The sequence below is a fragment of the Crinia signifera genome, chromosome 9 (genome assembly GCF_055691185.1).
Source record: "Crinia signifera chromosome 9, ASM5569118v1, whole genome shotgun sequence".
Taxonomy (NCBI): Eukaryota; Metazoa; Chordata; class Amphibia; order Anura; family Myobatrachidae; genus Crinia; species Crinia signifera.
In genome coordinates, this window is record NC_139225.1 from 46,814,464 (window position 1) to 46,820,463 (window position 6,000).

Below are 6,000 nucleotides of genomic sequence, written 5' to 3' on the forward strand. Positions count from 1 at the left end.
TGAGTTCAGAATCGTCAAATTTACAGTTTTGAAAAGATGGTTAAAATCAATTATGACATCATCAGTGATGTCACAATTGACATTGGTTTTAAAATTACTGTCGTAGATGATGTCCGTGCCATTCGTGAGTTCAGAAGCATCAATTTTACAGTTTTGAAAAGATGTCGAAATCAATTATGACATCATCAGTGATGTCACAATTGACATTATCGGTTTTAAAATTACTGTCGTAGATGATGTCCGTGCCATCCGTGAGTTCAGAATCGTCAAATTTACAGTTTTGAAAAGATGGTCGAAATCAATTACGACATCATCAGTGATGTCACAATTGACATAATCGGTTTTAAAATTACTGTCGTAGATGATGTCTGTGCCATCCGTGAGTTCAGAAGCGTCAATTTTACAGTTTTGAAAAGATGGTCAAAATCAATTATGACATCATCAGTGATGTCACAATTGACATAATCGGTTTTAAAATTTCTGTCGTAGATGATGTCTGTGCCATTCGTGAATTCAGAAGCATCAATTTTACAGTTTTGAAAAGATGTCGAAATCAATTATGACATCATCAGTGATGTCACAATTGACATAATCGGTTTTAAAATTACTGTCGTAGATGATGTCCGTGCCATTCGTGAATTAAGAAGCATCAATTTCACAGTTTTGAAAAGATGTCGAAATCAATTATGACATCATCAGTGATGTCACAATTGACATAATCGGTTTTAAAATTACTGTCATAGATGATGTCCGTGCCATTCGTGAGTACAGAAGCATTAATTTTACAGTTTTGAAAAGATGGTCGAAATCAATTATGACATCATCAGTGTTGTCACAATTGCCATAATCGGTTTTAAAATTACTGTCGTAGATGATGTCCGTGCCATCCGTGAGTTCAGAATCGTCAAATTTACAGTTTTGAAAAGATGGTCGAAATCAATTATGACATCATCAGTGATGTCACAATTGACATTATCGGTTTTAAAATTACTGTCGTAGATGATGTCAGTGCCATCCGTGAGTTCAGAAGCGTCAATTTTACAGTTTTGAAAAGATGGTTAAAATCAATTATGACATCATCAGTGATGTCACAATTGACATAATCGGTTTTAAAATTTCTGTCGTAGATGATGTCTGTGCCATTCGTGAATTCAGAAGCATCAATTTCACAGTTTTGAAAAGATGGTCGAAATCAATTATGACATCATCAGTGATGTCACAATTGACATAATCGGTTTTAAAATTACTGTCGTAGATGATGTCCGTGCCATTCGTGAGTTCAGAAGCATCAATTTTACAGTTTTGAAAAGATGTCGAAATCAATTATGACATCATCAGTGAAGTCACAATTGACATTATCGGTTTTAAAATTACTGTCGTAGATGATGTCCGTGCCATCCGTGAGTTCAGAAGCGTCAATTTTACAGTTTTGAAAAGATGGTTAAAATCAATTATGACATCATCAGTGATGTCACAATTGACATTATCGGTTTTAAAATTACTGTCGTAGATGATGTCTGTGCCATTCGTGAATTCAGAAGCATCAATTTCACAGTTTTGAAAAGATGTCGAAATCAATTATGACATCATCAGTGATGTCACAATTGACATAATCGGTTTTAAAATTACTGTCGTAGATGATGTCCGTGCCATTCGTGAGTTCAGAAGCATCAATTTCACAGTTTTGAAAATATGTCTAAATCAATTATGACATCATCAGTGATGTCACAATTGACATAATCGGTTTTAAAATTACTGTCGTAGATGATGTCTGTGCCATCCGTGAGTTCAGAAGCGTCAATTTTACAGTTTTGAAAAGATGATCAAAATCAATTATGACATCATCAGTGATGTCACAATTGACATTATCGGTTTTAAAATTACTGTCGTAGATGATGTCCGTGCCATCCGTGAGTTCAGAAGCGTCAATTTTACAGTTTTGAAAAGATAGTTAAAATCAATTATGACATCATCAGTGATGTCACAATTGACATTATCTGTTTTAAAATTACTGTCGTAGATGATGTCCGTGCCATTCGTGAATTAAGAAGCATCAATTTCACAGTTTTGAAAAGATGTCGAAATCAATTATGACATCATCAGTGATGTCACAATTGACATAATCGGTTTTAAAATTACTGTCGTAGATGATGTCCGTGCCATTCGTGAGTTCAGAAGCATCAATTTCACAGTTTTGAAAATATGTCTAAATCAATTATGACATCATCAGTGATGTCACAATTGACATAATCGGTTTTAAAATTACTGTCGTAGATGATGTCTGTGCCATCCGTGAGTTCAGAAGCGTCAATTTTACAGTTTTGAAAAGATGGTCAAAATCAATTATGACATCATCAGTGATGTCACAATTGACATAATCGGTTTTAAAATTACTGTCGTAGATGATGTCCGTGCCATTCGTGAGTTCAGAAGCATCAATTTCACAGTTTTGAAAATATGTCTAAATCAATTATGACATCATCAGTGATGTCACAATTGACATAATCGGTTTTAAAATTACTGTCGTAGATGATGTCTGTGCCATCCGTGAGTTCAGAAGCGTCAATTTTACAGTTTTGAAAAGATGGTCAAAATCAATTATGACATCATCAGTGATGTCACAATTGACATAATCGGTTTTAAAATTACTGTCGTAGATGATGTCCGTGCCATCCGTGAGTTCAGAATCGTCAAATTTACAGTTTTGAAAAGATGGTTAAAATCAATTATGACATCATCAGTGATGTCACAATTGACATCGGTTTTAAAATTACTGTCGTAGATGATGTCCGTGCCATTCGTGAGTTCAGAAGCATCAATTTTACAGTTTTGAAAAGATGGTTAAAATCAATTATGACATCATCAGTGATGTCACAATTGACATAATCGGTTTTAAAATTACTGTCGTAGATAATGTCCGTGCCATTCGTGAGTTCAGAAGCATCAATTTCACAGTTTTGAAAATATGTCTAAATCAATTATGACATCATCAGTGATGTCACAATTGACATAATCGGTTTTAAAATTTCTGTCGTAGATGATGTCTGTGCCATTCGTGAATTCAGAAGCATCAATTTCACAGTTTTGAAAAGATAGTCGAAATCAATTATGACATCATCAGTGATGTCACAATTGACATAATCGGTTTTAAAATTACTGTCGTAGATGATGTCCGTGCCATTCGTGAGTTCAGAAGCATCAATTTTACAGTTTTGAAAAGATGTCGAAATCAATTATGACATCATCAGTGAAGTCACAATTGACATTATCGGTTTTAAAATTACTGTCGTAGATGATGTCCGTGCCATCCGTGAGTTCAGAAGCGTCAATTTTACTATTTTGAAAAGATGGTTAAAATCAATTATGACATCATCAGTGATGTCACAATTGACATTATCGGTTTTAAAATTACTGTCGTAGATGATGTCTGTGCCATTCGTGAATTCAGAAGCATCAATTTCACAGTTTTGAAAAGATGTCGAAATCAATTATGACATCATCAGTGATGTCACAATTGACATAATCGGTTTTAAAATTACTGTCGTAGATGATGTCCGTGCCATTCGTGAGTTCAGAAGCATCAATTTCACAGTTCTGAAAATATGTCTAAATCAATTATGACATCATCAGTGATGTCACAATTGACATAATCGGTTTTAAAATTACTGTCGTAGATGATGTCTGTGCCATCCGTGAGTTCAGAAGCGTCAATTTTACAGTTTTGAAAAGATGGTCAAAATCAATTATGACATCATCAGTGATGTCACAATTGACATTATCGGTTTTAAAATTACTGTCGTAGATGATGTCCGTGCCATCCGTGAGTTCAGAAGCGTCAATTTTACAGTTTTGAAAAGATAGTTAAAATCAATTATGACATCATCAGTGATGTCACAATTGACATTATCTGTTTTAAAATTACTGTCGTAGATGATGTCCGTGCCATTCGTGAATTAAGAAGCATCAATTTCACAGTTTTGAAAAGATGGTCAAAATCAATTATGACATCATCAGTGATGTCACAATTGACATAATCGGTTTTAAAATTACTGTCGTAGATGATGTCTGTGCCATCCATGAGTTCAGAATCGTCAAATTTACAGATTTGAAAAGATGGTCAAAATCAATTATGACATCATCAGTGATGTCACAATTGACATTATCGGTTTTAAAATTACTGTCGTAGATGATGTCCGTGCCATCCGTGAGTTCAGAAGCGTTAATTTTACAGTTTTGAAAAGATGGTTAAAATCAATTATGACATCATCAGTGATGTCACAATTGACATTATCGGTTTTAAAATTACTGTCGTAGATGATGTCTGTGCCATTCGTGAATTCAGAAGCATCAATTTCACAGTTTTGAAAAGATGTTGAAATCAATTATGACATCATCAGTGATGTCACAATTGACATAATCGGTTTTAAAATTACTGTCGTAGATGATGTCCGTGCCATCCGTGAGTTCAGAATCGTCAAATTTACAGTTTTGAAAAGATGGTTAAAATCAATTATGACATCATCAGTGATGTCACAATTGACATTATCGGTTTTAAAATTACTGTCGTAGATGATGTCCGTGCCATCCGTGAGTTCAGAAGCATCAATTTTACAGTTTTGAAAAGATGTCAAAATCAATTATGACATCATCAGTGATGTCACAATTGACATTATCGGTTTTAAAATTACTGTCATAGATGATGTCCATGCCATTCGTGAGTTCAGAAGCATCAATTTTACAGTTTTGAAAAGATGGTCGAAATCAATTATGACATCATCAGTGATGTCACAATTGCCATAATCGGTTTTAAAATTACTGTCGTAGATGATGTCCGTGCCATCCGTGAGTTCAGAATCGTCAAATTTACAGTTTTGAAAAGATGGTCGAAATCAATTATGACATCATCAGTGATGTCACAATTGACATAATCGGTTTTAAAATTACTGTCGTAGATGATGTCTGTGCCATCCGTGAGTTCAGAATCGTCAAATTTACAGATTTGAAAAGATGGTCGAAATCAATTATGACATCATCAGTGATGTCACAATTGACATAATCGGTTTTAAAATTACTGTCGTAGATGATGTCTGTGCCATCCATGAGTTCAGAATCGTCAAATTTACAGATTTGAAAAGATGGTCAAAATCAATTATGACATCATCAGTGATGTCACAATTGACATAATCGGTTTTAAAATTACTGTCGTAGATGAAGTCCGTGCCATCCGTGAGTTCAGAAGCGTCAATTTTACAGTTTTGAAAAGAAGGTCAAAATCAATTATGACATCATCAGTGATGTCACAATTGACATTATCGGTTTTAAAATTACTGTCGTAGATTATGTCCGTGCCGTCCGTGAGTTCAGAATCGTCAATTTTACAGTTTAGAAAAGATGGTCAAAATCAATTATGACATCACTGATGATGTCACAATTGACATTATAGGTTTTAAAATTACTGTCGTAGATGATGTCCGTGCCATCCGTGAGTTCAGAATCGTCAAATTTGCAGTTTTGAAAAGATAGTTAAAATCAATTATGACATCATCAGTGATGTCACAATTGACATTATTGGTTTTAAAATTACTGTCGTAGATGATGTCTGTGCCATCCATGAGTTCAGAATCGTCAAATTTACAGATTTGAAAAGATGGTCAAAATCAATTATGACATCATCAGTGATGTCACAATTGACATTATCGGTTTTAAAATTACTGTCGTAGATGATGTCCGTGCCATCCGTGAGTTCAGAAGCGTTAATTTTACAGTTTTGAAAAGATGGTTAAAATCAATTATGACATCATCAGTGATGTCACAATTGACATTATCGGTTTTAAAATTACTGTCGTAGATGATGTCTGTGCCATTCGTGAATTCAGAAGCATCAATTTCACAGTTTTGAAAAGATGTCGAAATCAATTATGACATCATCAGTGATGTCACAATTGACATAATCGGTTTTAAAATTACTGTCGTAGATGATGTCCGTGCCATCCGTGAGTT